At 46.1% G+C, this 17,500-nt stretch overlaps 33 non-coding genes and 1 pseudogene across 33 annotated transcripts; all 34 read right to left on the reverse strand.

Moving 5' to 3' along the window:
- Nucleotides 1–114: 114 nt before the first annotated feature.
- On the reverse strand, nucleotides 115–233 carry LOC123415654. The gene has a single exon (XR_006615362.1). It is a non-coding gene; the product is annotated as a 5S ribosomal RNA (ribosomal RNA).
- A 449-nt stretch (nucleotides 234–682) lies between these two features.
- On the reverse strand, nucleotides 683–801 carry LOC123415914. The gene has a single exon (XR_006615605.1). It is a non-coding gene; the product is annotated as a 5S ribosomal RNA (ribosomal RNA).
- A 365-nt stretch (nucleotides 802–1,166) lies between these two features.
- On the reverse strand, nucleotides 1,167–1,285 carry LOC123415581. Its single transcript, XR_006615292.1, has one exon. It is a non-coding gene; the product is annotated as a 5S ribosomal RNA (ribosomal RNA).
- A 380-nt stretch (nucleotides 1,286–1,665) lies between these two features.
- On the reverse strand, nucleotides 1,666–1,784 carry LOC123416797. Its single transcript, XR_006616398.1, has one exon. It is a non-coding gene; the product is annotated as a 5S ribosomal RNA (ribosomal RNA).
- A 357-nt stretch (nucleotides 1,785–2,141) lies between these two features.
- LOC123416560 lies at nucleotides 2,142–2,252 on the reverse strand (annotated as a pseudogene).
- Nucleotides 2,253–2,601: 349 nt separating this feature from the next.
- LOC123415573 lies at nucleotides 2,602–2,720 on the reverse strand. Its single transcript, XR_006615284.1, has one exon. It is a non-coding gene; the product is annotated as a 5S ribosomal RNA (ribosomal RNA).
- A 362-nt stretch (nucleotides 2,721–3,082) lies between these two features.
- On the reverse strand, nucleotides 3,083–3,201 carry LOC123415276. Its single transcript, XR_006614995.1, has one exon. It is a non-coding gene; the product is annotated as a 5S ribosomal RNA (ribosomal RNA).
- Nucleotides 3,202–3,563: 362 nt separating this feature from the next.
- LOC123415449 lies at nucleotides 3,564–3,682 on the reverse strand. The gene has a single exon (XR_006615168.1). It is a non-coding gene; the product is annotated as a 5S ribosomal RNA (ribosomal RNA).
- Nucleotides 3,683–4,475: 793 nt separating this feature from the next.
- On the reverse strand, nucleotides 4,476–4,594 carry LOC123415674. Its single transcript, XR_006615380.1, has one exon. It is a non-coding gene; the product is annotated as a 5S ribosomal RNA (ribosomal RNA).
- A 359-nt stretch (nucleotides 4,595–4,953) lies between these two features.
- Nucleotides 4,954–5,072, reverse strand: LOC123415507. The gene has a single exon (XR_006615223.1). It is a non-coding gene; the product is annotated as a 5S ribosomal RNA (ribosomal RNA).
- Nucleotides 5,073–5,527: 455 nt separating this feature from the next.
- LOC123415667 lies at nucleotides 5,528–5,646 on the reverse strand. Its single transcript, XR_006615373.1, has one exon. It is a non-coding gene; the product is annotated as a 5S ribosomal RNA (ribosomal RNA).
- A 359-nt stretch (nucleotides 5,647–6,005) lies between these two features.
- On the reverse strand, nucleotides 6,006–6,124 carry LOC123415583. The gene has a single exon (XR_006615294.1). It is a non-coding gene; the product is annotated as a 5S ribosomal RNA (ribosomal RNA).
- A 374-nt stretch (nucleotides 6,125–6,498) lies between these two features.
- Nucleotides 6,499–6,617, reverse strand: LOC123416944. Its single transcript, XR_006616536.1, has one exon. It is a non-coding gene; the product is annotated as a 5S ribosomal RNA (ribosomal RNA).
- Nucleotides 6,618–6,979: 362 nt separating this feature from the next.
- LOC123415277 lies at nucleotides 6,980–7,098 on the reverse strand. Its single transcript, XR_006614996.1, has one exon. It is a non-coding gene; the product is annotated as a 5S ribosomal RNA (ribosomal RNA).
- Nucleotides 7,099–7,460: 362 nt separating this feature from the next.
- On the reverse strand, nucleotides 7,461–7,579 carry LOC123416199. Its single transcript, XR_006615874.1, has one exon. It is a non-coding gene; the product is annotated as a 5S ribosomal RNA (ribosomal RNA).
- A 356-nt stretch (nucleotides 7,580–7,935) lies between these two features.
- LOC123415679 lies at nucleotides 7,936–8,054 on the reverse strand. Its single transcript, XR_006615384.1, has one exon. It is a non-coding gene; the product is annotated as a 5S ribosomal RNA (ribosomal RNA).
- A 362-nt stretch (nucleotides 8,055–8,416) lies between these two features.
- On the reverse strand, nucleotides 8,417–8,535 carry LOC123415502. Its single transcript, XR_006615219.1, has one exon. It is a non-coding gene; the product is annotated as a 5S ribosomal RNA (ribosomal RNA).
- Nucleotides 8,536–8,897: 362 nt separating this feature from the next.
- Nucleotides 8,898–9,016, reverse strand: LOC123416844. Its single transcript, XR_006616443.1, has one exon. It is a non-coding gene; the product is annotated as a 5S ribosomal RNA (ribosomal RNA).
- Nucleotides 9,017–9,813: 797 nt separating this feature from the next.
- On the reverse strand, nucleotides 9,814–9,932 carry LOC123415675. Its single transcript, XR_006615381.1, has one exon. It is a non-coding gene; the product is annotated as a 5S ribosomal RNA (ribosomal RNA).
- Nucleotides 9,933–10,288: 356 nt separating this feature from the next.
- Nucleotides 10,289–10,407, reverse strand: LOC123415278. The gene has a single exon (XR_006614997.1). It is a non-coding gene; the product is annotated as a 5S ribosomal RNA (ribosomal RNA).
- Nucleotides 10,408–10,769: 362 nt separating this feature from the next.
- On the reverse strand, nucleotides 10,770–10,888 carry LOC123415690. Its single transcript, XR_006615395.1, has one exon. It is a non-coding gene; the product is annotated as a 5S ribosomal RNA (ribosomal RNA).
- A 371-nt stretch (nucleotides 10,889–11,259) lies between these two features.
- LOC123416343 lies at nucleotides 11,260–11,378 on the reverse strand. The gene has a single exon (XR_006616010.1). It is a non-coding gene; the product is annotated as a 5S ribosomal RNA (ribosomal RNA).
- A 386-nt stretch (nucleotides 11,379–11,764) lies between these two features.
- On the reverse strand, nucleotides 11,765–11,883 carry LOC123415928. Its single transcript, XR_006615618.1, has one exon. It is a non-coding gene; the product is annotated as a 5S ribosomal RNA (ribosomal RNA).
- A 419-nt stretch (nucleotides 11,884–12,302) lies between these two features.
- On the reverse strand, nucleotides 12,303–12,421 carry LOC123415702. The gene has a single exon (XR_006615406.1). It is a non-coding gene; the product is annotated as a 5S ribosomal RNA (ribosomal RNA).
- A 353-nt stretch (nucleotides 12,422–12,774) lies between these two features.
- On the reverse strand, nucleotides 12,775–12,893 carry LOC123415279. The gene has a single exon (XR_006614998.1). It is a non-coding gene; the product is annotated as a 5S ribosomal RNA (ribosomal RNA).
- A 362-nt stretch (nucleotides 12,894–13,255) lies between these two features.
- Nucleotides 13,256–13,374, reverse strand: LOC123416862. The gene has a single exon (XR_006616460.1). It is a non-coding gene; the product is annotated as a 5S ribosomal RNA (ribosomal RNA).
- Nucleotides 13,375–13,732: 358 nt separating this feature from the next.
- Nucleotides 13,733–13,851, reverse strand: LOC123416105. The gene has a single exon (XR_006615785.1). It is a non-coding gene; the product is annotated as a 5S ribosomal RNA (ribosomal RNA).
- Nucleotides 13,852–14,213: 362 nt separating this feature from the next.
- Nucleotides 14,214–14,332, reverse strand: LOC123415350. Its single transcript, XR_006615072.1, has one exon. It is a non-coding gene; the product is annotated as a 5S ribosomal RNA (ribosomal RNA).
- A 452-nt stretch (nucleotides 14,333–14,784) lies between these two features.
- Nucleotides 14,785–14,903, reverse strand: LOC123415677. The gene has a single exon (XR_006615382.1). It is a non-coding gene; the product is annotated as a 5S ribosomal RNA (ribosomal RNA).
- A 356-nt stretch (nucleotides 14,904–15,259) lies between these two features.
- LOC123416351 lies at nucleotides 15,260–15,378 on the reverse strand. The gene has a single exon (XR_006616017.1). It is a non-coding gene; the product is annotated as a 5S ribosomal RNA (ribosomal RNA).
- Nucleotides 15,379–15,737: 359 nt separating this feature from the next.
- LOC123415714 lies at nucleotides 15,738–15,856 on the reverse strand. Its single transcript, XR_006615417.1, has one exon. It is a non-coding gene; the product is annotated as a 5S ribosomal RNA (ribosomal RNA).
- A 374-nt stretch (nucleotides 15,857–16,230) lies between these two features.
- LOC123415727 lies at nucleotides 16,231–16,349 on the reverse strand. The gene has a single exon (XR_006615428.1). It is a non-coding gene; the product is annotated as a 5S ribosomal RNA (ribosomal RNA).
- A 356-nt stretch (nucleotides 16,350–16,705) lies between these two features.
- LOC123415392 lies at nucleotides 16,706–16,824 on the reverse strand. The gene has a single exon (XR_006615112.1). It is a non-coding gene; the product is annotated as a 5S ribosomal RNA (ribosomal RNA).
- A 413-nt stretch (nucleotides 16,825–17,237) lies between these two features.
- LOC123416142 lies at nucleotides 17,238–17,356 on the reverse strand. Its single transcript, XR_006615820.1, has one exon. It is a non-coding gene; the product is annotated as a 5S ribosomal RNA (ribosomal RNA).
- Between the last annotated feature and the right edge of the window lie 144 nt (nucleotides 17,357–17,500).

The raw sequence follows: 17,500 nt of genomic DNA on the forward strand, positions 1-17,500 counted from the left end.
CACAAACGTCAAAAATAAGAAAACTAGTAAACGTCAAAAATAAGAAAACGAGGTCATATAGATCACGGTCCCGCGTCATCCTTGTCACGTGGCGCAAAAATATATTTAAAAAGGGGAATGCAACACGAGGACTTCCCAGGAGGTCACCCATCCTAGTACTACTCTCGCCCAAGCACGCTTAACTTCGGAGTTCTGATGGGATCCGGTGCTTTAGTGCTGGTATGATCGCATCCGACATGCAACTATCTATTTGTTCCTTATGCTTGCCCCTACTACTACTACTACTACTACTAGTACTACTACTACTACTACTAGTACTACTACTACTACTACTACTATTACTACTACTACTACTAGTACTACTACTACTACTACTACTATTACTACTACTACTACTACTACTACTACTAGTCGTTGGGTGTCATGCGCGGTGGGAAAAGTCACAGAGGTCGTGGCGGTGCTCGTGTTGTCGGGGTAGAGAGGGAGCGGTGTAATTCTTGTGTTCAACTCGTCTCCGTTCTCGAGGCAAATGTGGCAATGGACACGGGAGGGGCAAGCTAAAACATATCACAAACGTCAAAAATAAGAAACCTAGTAAACGTCAAAAATAAGAAAACGAGGTCATATAGATCACGGTCCCGTGTCATCCGTGTCATGTGGCGCAAAAATATATTTAAAAAGGGGAATGCAACACGAGGACTTCCCAGGAGGTCACCCATCCTAGTACTACTCTTGCCCAAGCACGCTTAACTTCGGAGTTCTGATGGGATCCGGTGCTTTAGTGTTGGTATGATCGCATCCGACATGCAACTATCTATTTGTTCCTTATGCTTGCCCCTACTACTACTGCTACTACTGCTACTACTGCTACTACTACTACTACTACTACTACTAGTCGTTGGGTGTCATGCGCGGTGGGAAAATTCAAAGAGGTCGTGGCGGTGCTCGTGTTGTCGGGGTAGAGAGGGAGCGGTGAAATTCTTGTGTTAAACTCGTCTCCGTTGTCGAGGCAAATGTGCCAATGGACACGGGAGGGGCAAGCTAAAACATATCACAAACGTCAAAAATAAGAAAACTAGTAAACGTCAAAAATAAGAAAACGAGGTCATATAGATCACGGTCCCGCGTCATCCTTGTCACGTGGCGCAAAAATATATTTAAAAAGGGGAATGCAACACGAGGACTTCCCAGGAGGTCAACCATCCTAGTACTACTCTCGCCCAAGCACGCTTAACTTCGGAGTTCTGATGGGATCCGGTGCTTTAGTGCTGATATGATCGCATCCGACATGCAACTATCTATTTGTTCCTTATGCTTGCCCCTACTACTACTGCTACTACTGCTACTACTGCTACTACTGCTACTACTGCTACTACTACTACTACTACTACTAGTCGTTGGGTGTCATGCGCGGTGGGAAAAGTCAAAGAGGTCGTGGCGGTGCTCGTGTTGTCGGGGTAGAGAGGGAGCGGTGAAATTCTTGTGTTAAACTCGTCTCCGTTGTCGAGGCAAATGTGGCAATGGACACGGGAGGGGCAAGCTAAAACATATCACAAACGTCAAAAATAAGAAAACTAGTAAACGTCAAAAATAAGAAAACGAGGTCATATAGATCACGGTCCCGCGTCATCCTTGTCACGTGGCGCAAAAATATATTTAAAAAGGGGAATGCAACACGAGGACTTCCCAGGAGGTCACCCATCCTAGTACTACTCTCGTCCAAGCACGCTTAACTTCGGAGTTCTGATGGGATCCGGTGCTTTAGTGCTGGTATGATCGCATCCGACATGCAACTATCTATTTGTTCCTTATGCTTGCCCCTACTACTACTGCTACTACTGCTACTACTGCTACTACTACTACTACTACTACTAATCGTTGGGTGTCATGCGCGGTGGGAAAAGTCAAAGAGGTCGTGGCGGTGCTCGTGTTGTCGGGGTAGAGAGGGAGCGGTGAAATTCTTGTGTTAAACTCGTCTCCGTTGTCGAGGCAAATGTGGCAATGGACACGGGAGGGGCAAGCTAAAACATATCACAAACGTCAAAAATAAGAAAACTAGTAAACGTCAAAAATAAGAAAACGAGGTCATATAGATCACGGTCCCGCGTCATCCTTGTCACGTGGCAAAAATATATTTAAAAAGAATGCAACACGAGGACTTCCCAGGAGGTCACCCATCCTAGTACTACTCTCGTGCTTAACTTCGGAGTTCTGATGGGATCCGGTGCTTTAGTGCTGGTATGATCGCATCCGACATGCAACTATCTATTTGTTCGCTTGCCCCTACTACTGCTACTACTGCTACTAACTACTACTACTACTACTACTAGTCGTTGGGTGTCATGCGCGGTGGGAAAAGTCAAAGAGGTCGTGGCGGTGCTCGTGTTGTCGGGGTAGAGAGGGAGCGGTGAAATTCTTGTGTTAAACTCGTCTCCGTTGTCGAGGCAAATGTGGCAATGGACACGGGAGGGGCAAGCTAAAACATATCACAAACGTCAAAAATAAGAAAACTAGTAAACGTCAAAAATAAGAAAACGAGGTCATATAGATCACGGTCCCGCGTCATCCTTGTCACGTGGCGGAAAAATATATTTAAAAAGGCGAATGCAACACGAGGACTTCCCAGGAGGTCACCCATCCTAGTACTACTCTCGCCCAAGCATGCTTAACTTCGGAGTTCTGATGGGATCCGGTGCTTTAGTGCTGGTATGATCGCATCCGACATGCAACTATCTATTTGTTCCTTATGCTTGCCCCTACTAGTACTGCTACTACTGCTACTACTCCTACTACTACTACTACTACTACTAGTCGTTGGGTGTCATGCGCGGTGGGAAAAGTCAAAGAGGTCGTGGCGGTGCTCGTGTTGTCGGGGTAGAGAGGGAGCGGTGAAATTCTTGTGTTAAACTCGTCTCCGTTGTCGAGGCAAATGTGGCAATGGACACGGGAGGGGCAAGCTAAAACATATCACAAACGTCAAAAATAAGAAAACTAGTAAACGTCAAAAATAAGAAAACGAGGTCATATAGATCACGGTCCCGCGTCATCCTTGTCACGTGGCGCAAAAATATATTTAAAAAGGGGAATGCAACACGAGGACTTCCCAGGAGGTCACCCATCCTAGTACTACTCTCGCCCAAGCATGCTTAACTTCGGAGTTCTGATGGGATCCGGTGCTTTAGTGCTGGTATGATCGCATCCGACATGCAACTATCTATTTGTTCCTTATGATTGCCCCTACTAGTACTGCTACTACTGCTACTACTCCTACTACTACTACTACTACTACTAGTCGTTGGGTGTCATGCGCGGTGGGAAAAGTCAAAGAGGTCGTGGCGGTGCTCGTGTTGTCGGGGTAGAGAGGGAGCGGTGAAATTCTTGTGTTAAACTCGTCTCCGTTGTCGAGGCAAATGTGGCAATGGACACGGGAGGGGCAAGCTAAAACATATCACAAACGTCAAAAATAAGAAAACTAGTAAACGTCAAAAATAAGAAAACGAGGTCATATAGATCACGGTCCCGCGTCATCCTTGTCACGTGGCGCAAAAATATATTTAAAAAAGGGAATGCAACACGAGGACTTCCCAGGAGGTCACCCATCCTATTACTACTCTCGCCCAAGCACGCTTAACTTCGGAGTTCTGATGGGATCCGGTGCTTTAGTGCTGGTATGATCGCATCCGACATGCAACTATCTATTTGTTCCTTATGATTGCCCCTACTAGTACTGCTACTACTCCAACTACTCCTACTACTACTACTACTACTACTAGTCGTTGGGTGTCATGCGCGGTGGGAAAAGTCAAAGAGGTCGTGGCGGTGCTCGTGTTGTCGGGGTAGAGAGGGAGCGGTGAAATTCTTGTGTTAAACTCGTCTCCGTTGTCGAGGCAAATGTGGCAATGGACACGGGAGGGGCAAGCTAAAACATATCACAAACGTCAAAAATAATAAACTAGTAAACGTCAAAAATAAGAAAACGAGGTCATATAGATCACGGGGCCCAAGCACGCTTAACTTCGGAGTTCTGATGGGATCCGGTGCTTTAGTGCTGGTATGATCGCATCCGACATGGAACTATCTATTTGTTCCTTATGCTTGCCCCTACTACTACTACTAGTACTACTACTACTACTAGTACTACTACTACTACTAGTACTACTACTACTACTAGTACTACTACTACTACTACTACTACTACTACTAGTCGTTGGGTGTCATGCGCGGTGGGAAAAGTCACACAGGTCGTGGCGGTGCTCGTGTTGTCGGGGTAGAGAGGGAGTGGTGAAATTCTTGTGTTAAACTCGTCTCCGTTCTCGAGGCAAATGTGGCAATGGACACGGGAGGGGCAAGCTAAAACATATCACAAACGTCAAAAATAAGAAAACTAGTAAACGTCAAAAATAAGAAAACGATGTCATATATATCACGGTCCCGCGTCATCCTTGTCACGTGGCGCAAAAATATATTTAAAAAGGGGAATGCAACACGAGGACTTCCCACGAGGTCACCCATCCTAGTACTACTCTCGCACAAGCACGCTTAACTTCGGAGTTCTGATGGGATCCGGTGCTTTAGTGCTGGTATGATCGCATCCGACATGCAACTATCTATTTGTTCCTTATGCTTGCCCCTACTACTACTGCTACTACTGCTACTACTACTACTACTACTACTACTACTAGTCGTTGGGTGTCATGCACGGTGGGAAAAGTCAGAGAGGTCGTGGCGGTGCTCGTGTTGTTGGAGTAGAGAGGGAGCGGTGAAATTCTTGTGTTAAACTCGTCTCCGTTGTCGAGGCAAATGTGGCAATGGACACGGGAGGGGCAAGCTAAAACATATCACAAACGTCAAAAATAAGAAAACTAGTAAACGTCAAAAATAAGAAAACGAGGTCATATAGATCACGGTCTCGCGTCATCCTTGTCACGTGGCGCAAAAATATATTTAAAAAGGGGAATGCAATACGAGGACTTCCCAGGAGGTCACCCATCCTAGTACTACTCTCGCCCAAGCATGCTTAACTTCGGAGTTCTGATGGGATCCGGTGCTTTAGTGCTGGTATAATCGCATCCGACATGCAACTATCTATTTGTTCCTTATGCTTGCCCCTACTACTACTACTACTACTACTAGTACTACTACTACTACTACTAGTACTACTACTACTACTACTACTATTACTACTACTACTACTAGTACTACTACTACTACTACTACTACTATTACTACTACTACTACTACTACTACTACTACTAGTCGTTGGGTGTCATGCGCGGTGGGAAAAGTCACAGAGGTCGTGGCGGTGCTCGTGTTGTCGGGGTAGAGAGGGAGCGGTGTAATTCTTGTGTTCAACTCGTCTCCGTTCTCGAGGCAAATGTGGCAATGGACACGGGAGGGGCAAGGTAAAACATATCACAAACGTCAAAAATAAGAAACCTAGTAAACGTCAAAAATAAGAAAACGAGGTCATATAGATCACGGTCCCGTGTCATCCGTGTCATGTGGCGCAAAAATATATTTAAAAAGGGGAATGCAACACGAGGACTTCCCAGGAGGTCACCCATCCTAGTACTACTCTCGCCCAAGCACGCTTAACTTCGGAGTTCTGATGGGATCCGGTGCTTTAGTGCTGGTATGATCGCATCCGACATGCAACTATCTATTTGTTCCTTATGCTTGCCCCTACTACTACTGCTACTACTGCTACTACTGCTACTACTACTACTACTACTAGTCGTTGGGTGTCATGCGCGGTGGGAAAATTCAAAGAGGTCGTGGCGGTGCTCGTGTTGTCGGGGTAGAGAGGGAGCGGTGAAATTCTTGTGTTAAACTCGTCTCCGTTGTCGAGGCAAATGTGCCAATGGACACGGGAGGGGCAAGCTAAAACATATCACAAACGTCAAAAATAAGAAAACTAGTAAACGTCAAAAATAAGAAAACGAGGTCATATAGATCACGGTCCCGCGTCATCCTTGTCACGTGGCGCAAAAATATATTTAAAAAGGGGAATGCAACACGAGGACTTCCCAGGAGGTCAACCATCCTAGTACTACTCTCGCCCAAGCACGCTTAACTTCGGAGTTCTGATGGGATCCGGTGCTTTAGTGCTGATATGATCGCATCCGACATGCAACTATCTATTTGTTCCTTATGCTTGCCCCTACTACTACTGCTACTACTGCTACTACTGCTACTACTGCTACTACTACTACTACTACTACTACTAGTCGTTGGGTGTCATGCGCGGTGGGAAAAGTCAAAGAGGTCGTGGCGGTGCTCGTGTTGTCGGGGTAGAGAGGGAGCGGTGAAATTCTTGTGTTAAACTCGTCTCCGTTGTCGAGGCAAATGTGGCAATGGACACGGGAGGGGCAAGCTAAAACATATCACAAACGTCAAAAATAAGAAAACTAGTAAACGTCAAAAATAAGAAAACGAGGTCATATAGATCACGGTCCCGCGTCATCCTTGTCACGTGGCGCAAAAATATATTTAAAAAGGGGAATGCAACACGAGGACTTCCCAGGAGGTCACCCATCCTAGTACTACTCTCGCCCAAGCACGGTTAACTTCGGAGTTCTGATGGGATCCGGTGCTTTAGTGCTGGTATGATCGCATCCGACATGCAACTATCTATTTGTTCCTTATGCTTGCCCCTACTACTACTGCTACTACTGCTACTACTGCTACTACTACTACTACTACTACTAATCGTTGGGTGTCATGCGCGGTGGGAAAAGTCAAAGAGGTCGTGGCGGTGCTCGTGTTGTCGGGGTAGAGAGGGAGCGGTGAAATTCTTGTGTTAAACTCGTCTCCGTTGTCGAGGCAAATGTGGCAATGGACACGGGAGGGGCAAGCTAAAACATATCACAAACGTCAAAAATAAGAAAACTAGTAAACGTCAAAAATAAGAAAACGAGGTCATATAGATCACGGTCCCGCGTCATCCTTGTCACGTGGCGGAAAAATATATTTAAAAAGGGGAATGCAACACGAGGACTTCCCAGGAGGTCACCCATCCTAGTACTACTCTCGCCCAAGCATGCTTAACTTCGGAGTTCTGATGGGATCCGGTGCTTTAGTGCTGGTATGATCGCATCCGACATGCAACTATCTATTTGTTCCTTATGCTTGCCCCTACTACTACTGCTACTACTGCTACTACTCCTACTACTACTACTACTACTACTAGTCGTTGGGTGTCATGCGCGGTGGGAAAAGTCAAAGAGGTCGTGGCGGTGCTCGTGTTGTCGGGGTAGAGAGGGAGCGGTGAAATTCTTGTGTTAAACTCGTCTCCGTTGTCGAGGCAAATGTGGCAATGGACACGGGAGGGGCAAGCTAAAACATATCACAAACGTCAAAAATAAGAAAACTAGTAAACGTCAAAAATAAGAAAACGAGGTCATATAGATCACGGTCCCGCGTAATCCTTGTCACGTGGCGCAAAAATATATTTAAAAAGGGGAATGCAACACGAGGACTTCCCAGGAGGTCACCCATCCTAGTACTACTCTCGCCCAAGCACGCTTAACTTTGAAGTTCTGATGGGATCCGGTGCTTTAGTGTTGGTATGATCGCATCCGACATGCAACTATCTATTTGTTCCTTATGCTTGCCCCTACTACTACTGCTACTACTGCTACTACTACTACTACTACTACTACTAATCGTTGGGTGTCATGCGCGGTGGGAAAAGTCAAAGAGGTCGTGGCGGTGCTCGTGTTGTCGGGGTAGAGAGGGAGCGGTGAAATTCTTGTGTTAAACTCGTCTCCGTTGTCGAGGCAAATGTGGCAATGGACACGGGAGGGGCAAGCTAAAACATATCACAAACGTCAAAAATAAGAAAACTAGTAAACGTCAAAAATAAGAAAACGAGGTCATATAGATCATGGTCCCGCGTCATCCTTGTCACGTGGCGGAAAAATATATTTAAAAAGGGGAATGCAACACGAGGACTTCCCAGGAGGTCACCCATCCTAGTACTACTCTCGCCCAAGCACGCTTAACTTCGGAGTTCTGATGGGATCCGGTGCTTTAGTGCTGGTATGATCGCATCCGACATGCAACTATCTATTTGTTCCTTATGCTTGCCCCTACTAGTACTGCTACTACTGCTACTACTACTCCTACTACTACTACTACTACTAGTCGTTGGGTGTCATGCGCGGTGGGAAAAGTCAAAGAGGTCGTGGCGGTGCTCGTGTTGTCGGGGTAGAGAGGGAGCGGTGAAATTCTTGTGTTAAACTCGTCTCCGTTGTCGAGGCAAATGTGGCAATGGACACGGGAGGGGCAAGCTAAAACATATCACAAACGTCAAAAATAAGAAAACTAGTAAACGTCAAAAATAAGAAAACGAGGTCATATAGATCACGGTCCCGCGTCATCCTTGTCACGTGGCGGAAAAATATATTTAAAAAGGGGAATGCAACACGAGGACTTCCCAGGAGGTCACCCATCCTAGTACTACTCTCGCCCAAGCATGCTTAACTTCGGAGTTCTGATGGGATCCGGTGCTTTAGTGCTGGTATGATCACATCCGACATGCAACTATCTATTTGTTCCTTATGATTGCCCCTACTAGTACTGCTACTACTGCTACTACTCCTACTACTACTACTACTACTACTAGTCGTTGGGTGTCATGCGCGGTGGGAAAAGTCAAAGAGGTCGTGGCGGTGCTCGTGTTGTCGGGGTAGAGAGGGAGCGGTGAAATTCTTGTGTTAAACTCGTCTCCGTTGTCGAGGCAAATGTGGCAATGGACACGGGAGGGGCAAGCTAAAACATATCACAAACGTCAAAAATAATAAAACTAGTAAACGTCAAAAATAAGAAAACGAGGTCATATAGATCACGGTCCCGCGTCATCCTTGTCACGTGGCGCAAAAATATATTTAAAAAGGGGAATGCAACACGAGGACTTCCCAGGAGGTCACCCATCCTAGTACTACTCTCGCCCAAGCACGCTTAACTTCAGAGTTCTGATGGGATCCGGTGCTTTAGTGCTGGTATGATCGCATCCGACATGCAACTATCTATTTGTTCCTTATGATTGCCCCTACTAGTACTGCTACTACTGCTACTACTCCTACTACTACTACTACTACTACTAGTCGTTGGGTGTCATGCGCGGTGGGAAAAGTCAAAGAGGTCGTGGCGGTGCTCGTGTTGTCGGGGTAGAGAGGGAGCGGTGAAATTCTTGTGTTAAACTCGTCTCCGTTGTCGAGGCAAATGTGGCAATGGACACGGGAGGGGCAAGCTAAAACATATCACAAACGTCAAAAATAATAAAACTAGTAAACGTCAAAAATAAGAAAACGAGGTCATATAGATCACGGGGCCCAAGCACGCTTAACTTCGGAGTTCTGATGGGATCCGGTGCTTTAGTGCTGGTATGATCGCATCCGACATGCAACTATCTATTTGTTCCTTATGCTTGCCCCTACTACTACTACTAGTACTACTACTACTACTAGTACTACTACTACTACTAGTACTACTACTACTACTAGTACTACTACTACTACTACTACTACTACTACTACTAGTCGTTGGGTGTCATGCGCGGTGGGAAAAGTCACACAGGTCGTGGCGGTGCTCGTGTTGTCGGGGTAGAGAGGGAGTGGTGAAATTCTTGTGTTAAACTCGTCTCCGTTCTCGAGGCAAATGTGGCAATGGACACGGGAGGGGCAAGCTAAAACATATCACAAACGTCAAAAATAAGAAAACTAGTAAACGTCAAAAATAAGAAAACGAGGTCATATATATCACGGTCCCGCGTCATCCTTGTCACGTGGCGCAAAAATATATTTAAAAAGGGGAATGCAACACGAGGACTTCCCACGAGGTCACCCATCCTAGTACTACTCTCGCACAAGCACGCTTAACTTCGGAGTTCTGATGGGATCCGGTGCTTTAGTGCTGGTATGATCGCATCCGACATGCAACTATCTATTTGTTCCTTATGCTTGCCCCTACTACTACTGCTACTACTGCTACTACTACTACTACTACTACTACTAGTCGTTGGGTGTCATGCACGGTGGGAAAAGTCAGAGAGGTCGTGGTGGTGCTCGTGTTGTTGGAGTAGAGAGGGAGCGGTGAAATTCTTGTGTTAAACTCGTCTCCGTTGTCGAGGCAAATGTGGCAATGGACACGGGAGGGGCAAGCTAAAACATATCACAAACGTCAAAAATAAGAAAACTAGTAAACGTCAAAAATAAGAAAACGAGGTCATATAGATCACGGTCTCGCGTCATCCTTGTCACGTGGCGCAAAAATATATTTAAAAAGGGGAATGCAACACGAGGACTTCCCAGGAGGTCACCCATCCTAGTACTACTCTCGCCCAAGCATGCTTAACTTCGGAGTTCTGATGGGATCCGGTGCTTTAGTGCTGGTATGATCGCATCCGACATGCAACTATCTATTTGTTCCTTATGCTTGCCCCTACTACTACTGCTACTACTGCTACTACTGCTACTACTACTACTACTACTACTAGTCGTTGGGTGTCATGCGCGGTGGGAAAAGTCAAAGAGGTCGTGGCGGTGCTCGTGTTGTCGGGGTAGAGAGGGAGCGGTGAAATTCTTGTGTTAAACTCGTCTCCGTTGTCGAGGCAAATGTGGCAATGGACACGGGAGGGGCAAGCTAAAACATATCACAAACGTCAAAAATAAGAAAACTAGTAAACGTCAAAAATAAGAAAACGAGGTCATATAGATCACGGTCCCGCGTCATCTTTGTCACGTGGCGCAAAAATATATTTAAAAAGGGGAATGCAACACGAGGACTTCCCAGGAGGTCACCCATCCTAGTACTACTCTCGCCCAAGCACGCTTAACTTCGGAGTTCTGATGGGATCCGGTGCTTTAGTGCTGGTATGATCGCATCCGACATGCAACTATCTATTTGTTCCTTATGCTTGCCCCTACTACTACTACTACTAGTACTACTACTACTACTATTACTACTACTACTACTACTACTACTAGTCGTTGGGTGTCATGCGCGGTGGGAAAAGTCACAGAGGTCGTGGCGGTGCTCGTGTTGTCGGGGTAGAGAGGGAGCGGTGAAATTCTTGTGTTAAACTCGTCTCCGTTCTCGAGGCAAATGTGGCAATGGACACGGGAGGGGCAAGCTAAAACATATCACAAACGTCAAAAATAAGAAAACTAGTAAACGTCAAAAATAAGAAAACAAGGTCATATAGATCACGGTCCCGTGTCATCCTTGTCACGTGGCGCAAAAATATATTTAAAAAGGGGAATGCAACACGAGGACTTCCCAGGAGGTCATCCATCCTAGTACTACTCTCGCCCAAGCACGCTTAACTTCGAAGTTCTGATGGCATCCGGTGCTTTAGTGCTGGTATGATCGCATCCGACATGCAACTATCTATTTGTTCCTTATGCTTGCCCCTACTACTACTGCTACTACTAGTACTACTACTACTACTATTACTACTACTACTACTACTACTACTACTACTACTACTAGTCGTTGGGTGTCATGCGCGGTGGGAAAAGTCACAGAGGTCGTGGCGGTGCTCGTGTTGTCGGGGTAGAGAGGAAGCGGCGAAATTCTTGTGTTAAACTCGCCTCCGTTCTCGAGGCAAATGTGGCAATGGACACGGGAGGGGCAAGCTAAAACATATCACAAACGTCAAAAATAAGAAAACTAGTAAACGTCAAAAATAAGAAAACGAGGTCATATAGATCACGGTCCCGCGTCATCCTTGTCACGTGGCGCAAAAATATATTTAAAAAGGGGAATGCAACACGAGGACTTCCCAGGAGGTCACCCATCCTAGTACTACTCTCGCCCAAGCACGCTTAACTTCGGAGTTCTGATGGGATCCGATGCTTTAGTGCTCGTATGATCGCATCCGACATACACCTATCTATTTGTTCCTTATGCTTGCCCCTACTACTACTAGTAATACTACTACTACTAGTACTACTACTACTACTTGTACTACTACTACTACTACTATTACTACTACTACTACTACTACTACTACTACTACTACTACTAGTCGTTGGGTGTCATGCGCGGTGGGAAAAGTCACAGAGGTCGTGGTGGTGCTCGTGTTGTCGGGGTAGAGAGGGAGCGGTGAAATTCTTGTGTTAAACTCGTCTCCGTTCTCGAGGCAAATGTGGCAATGGACACGGGAGGGGCAAGCTAAAACATATCACAAACGTCAAAAATAAGAAAACTAGTAAACGTCAAAAATAAGAAAACGAGGTCATATATATCACGGTCCCGCGTCATCCTTGTCACGTGGCGCAAAAATATATTTAAAAAGGGGAATGCAACACGAGGACTTCCCAGGAGGTCACCCATCCTAGTACTACTCTCGCCCAAGCACGCTTAACTTCGGAGTTCTGATGGGATCCGGTGCTTTAGTGCTGGTATGATCGCATCCGACATGCAACTATCTATTTGTTCCTTATGCTTGCCCCTACTACTACTGCTACTACTGCTACTACTGCTACTACTACTACTAATCGTTGGGTGTCATGCGCGGTGGGAAAAGTCAAAGAGGTCGTGGCGGTGCTCGTGTTGTCGGGGTAGAGAGGGAGCGGTGAAATTCTTGTGTTAAACTCGTCTCCGTTGTCGAGGCAAATGTGGCAATGGACACGGGAGGGGCAAGCTAAAACATATCACAAACGTCAAAAATAAGAAAACTAGTAAACGTCAAAAATAAGAAAACGAGGTCATATAGATCACGGTCCCGCGTCATCCTTGTCACGTGGCGGAAAAATATATTTAAAAAGGGGAATGCAACACGAGGACTTCCCAGGAGGTCACCCATCCTAGTACTACTCTCGCCCAAGCATGCTTAACTTCGGAGTTCTGATGGGATCCGGTGCTTTAGTGCTGGTATGATCGCATCCGACATGCAACTATCTATTTGTTCCTTATGCTTGCCCCTACTAGTACTGCTACTACTGCTACTACTCCTACTACTACTACTACTACTACTAGTCGTTGGGTGTCATGCGCGGTGGGAAAAGTCAAAGAGGTCGTGGCGGTGCTCGTGTTGTCGGGGTAGAGAGGGAGCGGTGAAATTCTTGTGTTAAACTCGTCTCCGTTGTCGAGGCAAATCTGGCAATGGACACGGGAGGGGCAAGCTAAAACATATCACAAACGTCAAAAATAAGAAAACTAGTAAACGTCAAAAATAAGAAAACGAGGTCATATAGATCACGGTCCCGCGTCATCCTTGTCACGTGGCGCAAAAATATATTTAAAAAGGGGAATGCAACACGAGGACTTCCCAGGAGGTCACCCATCCTAGTACTACTCTCGCCCAAGCACGCTTAACTTCGGAGTTCTGATGGGATCCGGTGCTTTAGTGCTGGTATGATCGCATCTGACATGCAACTATCTATTTGTTCCTTATGCTTGCCCTACTACTACTGCTACTACTGCTACTACTGCTACTACTACTACTACTACTAATCGTTGGGTGTCATGCGCGGTGGGAAAAGTCAAAGAGGTCGTGGCGGTGCTCGTGTTGTCGGGGTAGAGAGGGAGCGGTGAAATTCTTGTGTTAAACTCGTCTCCGTTGTCGAGGCAAATGTGGCAATGGACACGGGAGGGGCAAGCTAAAACATATCACAAACGTCAAAAATAAGAAAACTAGTAAACGTCAAAAATAAGAAAACGAGGTCATATAGATCACGGTCCCGCGTCATCCTTGTCACGTGGCGGAAAAATATATTTAAAAAGGGGAATGCAACACGAGGACTTCCCAGGAGGTCACCCATCCTAGTACTACTCTCGCGCAAGCATGCTTAACTTCGGAGTTCTGATGGGATCCGGTGCTTTAGTGCTGGTATGATCGCATCCGACATGCAACTATCTATTTGTTCCTTATGATTGCCCCTACTAGTACTGCTACTACTGCTACTACTCCTACTACTACTACTACTACTACTAGTCGTTGGGTGTCATGCGCGGTGGGAAAAGTCAAAGAGGTCGTGGCGGTGCTCGTGTTGTCGGGGTAGAGAGGGAGCGGTGAAATTCTTGTGTTAAACTCGTCTCGGTTGTCGAGGCAAATGTGGCAATGGACACGGGAGGGGCAAGCTAAAACATATCACAAACGTCAAAAATAATTAAACTAGTAAACGTCAAAAATAAGAAAACGAGGTCATATAGATCACGGTCCCGCGTCATCCTTGTCACGTGGCGCAAAAATATATTTAAAAAGGGGAATGCAACACGAGGACTTCCCAGGAGGTCACCCATCCTAGTACTACTCTCGCCCAAGAACGCTTAACTTCGGAGTTCTGATGGGATCCGGTGCTTTAGTGCTGGTATGATCGCATCCGACATGCAACTATCTATTTGTTCCTTATGCTTGCCCCTACTACTACTACTAGTACTACTACTACTACTAGTACTACTACTACTACTAGTACTACTACTACTACTAGTACTACTACTACTACTAGTACTACTACTACTACTAGTACTACTACTACTACTAGTACTACTACTACTACTACTAGTCGTTGGGTGTCATGCGCGGTGGGAAAAGTCACACAGGTCGTGGCGGTGCTCGTGTTGTCGGGGTAGAGAGGGAGTGGTGAAATTCTTGTGTTAAACTCGTCTCCGTTCTCGAGGCAAATGTGGCAATGGACACGGGAGGGGCAAGCTAAAACATATCACAAACGTCAAAAATAAGAAAACTAGTAAACGTCAAAAATAACAAAACGAGGTCATATATATCACGGTCCCGCGTCATCCTTGTCACGTGGCGCAAAAATATATTTAAAAAGGGGAATGCAACACGAGGACTTCCCACGAGGTCACCCATCCTAGTACTACTCTCGCACAAGCACGCTTAACTTCGGAGTTCTGATGGGATCCGGTGCTTTAGTGCTGGTATGATCGCATCCGACATGCAACTATCTATTTGTTCCTTATGCTTGCCCCTACTACTACTGCTACTACTGCTACTACTACTACTACTACTACTACTAGTCGTTGGGTGTCATGCACGGTGGGAAAAGTCAGAGAGGTCGTGGCGGTGCTCGTGTTGTTGGAGTAGAGAGGGAGTGGTGAAATTCTTGTGTTAAACTCGTCTCCGTTGTCGAGGCAAATGTGGCAATGGACACGGGAGGGGCAAGCTAAAACATATCACAAACGTCAAAAATAAGAAAACTAGTAAACGTCAAAAATAAGAAAACGAGGTTATATAGATCACGGTCTCGCGTCATCCTTGTCACGTGGCGCAAAAATATATTTAAAAAGGGGAATGCAACACGAGGACTTCCCAGGAGGTCACCCATCCTAGTACTACTCTCGCCCAAGCATGCTTAACTTCGGCGTTCTGATGGGATCCGGTGCTTTAGTGTTGGTATGATCGCATCCGACATGCAACTATCTATTTGTTCCTTATGCTTGCCCCTACTACTACTGCTACTACTGCTACTACTGCTACTACTACTACTACTACTAGTCGTTGGGTGTCATGCGCGGTGGGAAAAGTCAAAGAGGTCGTGGCGGTGCTCGTGTTGTCGGGGTAGAGAGGGAGCGGTGAAATTCTTGTGTTAAACTCGTCTCCGTTGTCGAGGCAAATGTGGCAATGGACACGGGAGGGGCAAGCTAAAACATATCACAAACGTCAAAAATAAGAAAACTAGTAAATGTCAAAAATAAGAAAACGAGGTCATATAGATCACGGTCCCGCGTCATCCTTGTCACGTGGCGCAAAAATATATTTTAAAAGGGGAATGCAACACGAGGACTTCCCAGGAGGTCACCCATCCTAGTACTACTCTCGCCCAAGCACGCTTAACTTCGGAGTTCTGATGGGATCCGGTGCTTTAGTGCTGGTATGATCGCATCCGACATGCAACTATCTATTTGTTCCTTATGCTTGCCCCTACTACTACTACTACTAGTACTACTACTACTACTATTACTACTACTACTACTACTACTACTACTAGTCGTTGGGTGTCATGCGCGGTGGGAAAAGTCACAGAGGTCGTGGCGGTGCTCGTGTTGTCGGGGTAGAGAGGGAGCGGTGAAATTCTTGTGTTAAACTCGTCTCCGTTCTCGAGGCAAATGTGGCAATGGACACGGGAGGGGCAAGCTAAAACATATCACAAACGTCAAAAATAAGAAAACTAGTAAACGTCAAAAATAAGAAAACGAGGTCATATAGATCACGGTCCCGTGTCATCCTTGTCACGTGGCGCAAAAATATATTTAAAAAGGGGAATGCAACACGAGGACTTCCCAGGAGGTCACCCATCCTAGTACTACTCTCGCCCAAGCACGCTTAACTTCGGAGTTCTGATGGGATCCGGTGCTTTAGTGCTGGTATGATCGCATCCGACATGCAACTATCTATTTGTTCCTTATGCTTGCCCCTACTACTACTGCTACTACTGCTACTACTACTACTACTACTACTACTAGTCGTTGGGTGTCATGCGCGGTGGGAAAAGTCAGAGAGGTCGTGGCGGTGCTCGTGTTGTCGTGGTAGAGAGGGAGCGGTGAAATTCTTGTGTTAAACTCGTCTCCGTTGTCGAGGCAAATGTGGCAATGGACACGGGAGGGGCAAGCTAAAACATATCACAAACGTCAAAAATAAGAAAACTAGTAAACGTCAAAAATAAGAAAACGAGGTCATATAGATCACGGTCCCGCGTCATCCTTGTCACGTGGCGCAAAAATATATTTAAAAAGGGGAATGCAACACGAGGACTTCCCAGGAGGTCACCCATCCTAGTACTACTCTCGCCCAAGCAAGCTTAACTTCGGAGTTCTGATGGGATCCGGTGCTTTAGTGCTGGTATGATCGCATCCGACATGCAACTATCTATTTGTTCCTTATGCTTGCCCTTACTACTACTACTACTAGTACTACTACTACTACTAGTACTACTACTACTACTAGTACTACTACTACTACTTCTATTACTACTACTACTACTACTACTACTACTAGTCGTTGGGTGTCATGCGCGGTGGGAAAAGTCACAGAGGTCGTGGCGGTGCTCGTGTTGTCGGGGTAGAGAGGGAGCGGTGAAATTCTTGTGTTAAACTCGTCTCCGTTCTCGAGGCAAATGTGGCAATGGATACGGGAGGGGCAAGCTAAAACATATCACAAACGTCAAAAATAAGAAAACTAGTAAACGTCAAAAATAAGAAAACGAGGTCATATAGATCACGGTCCCGTGTCATCCTTGTCACGTGGCGCAAAAATATATTTAAAAAGGGGAATGCAACACGAGGACTTCCCAGGAGGTCAAACATCCTAGTACTACTCTCGCCCAAGCACGCTTAACTTCGGAGTTCTGATGGGATCCGGTGCTTTAGTGCTGGTATGATCACATCCGACATGCAACTATCTATTTGTTCCTTATGCTTGCCCCTACTACTACTGCTACTACTGCTACTACTGCTACTACTACTACTACTAGTCGTTGGGTGTCATGCGCGGTGGGAAAAGTCAGAGAGGTCGTGGCGGTGCTCGTGTTGT

The sequence above is a fragment of the Hordeum vulgare genome, unplaced genomic scaffold, assembly GCF_904849725.1.
Source record: "Hordeum vulgare subsp. vulgare unplaced genomic scaffold, MorexV3_pseudomolecules_assembly, whole genome shotgun sequence".
Taxonomy (NCBI): Eukaryota; Viridiplantae; Streptophyta; class Magnoliopsida; order Poales; family Poaceae; genus Hordeum; species Hordeum vulgare.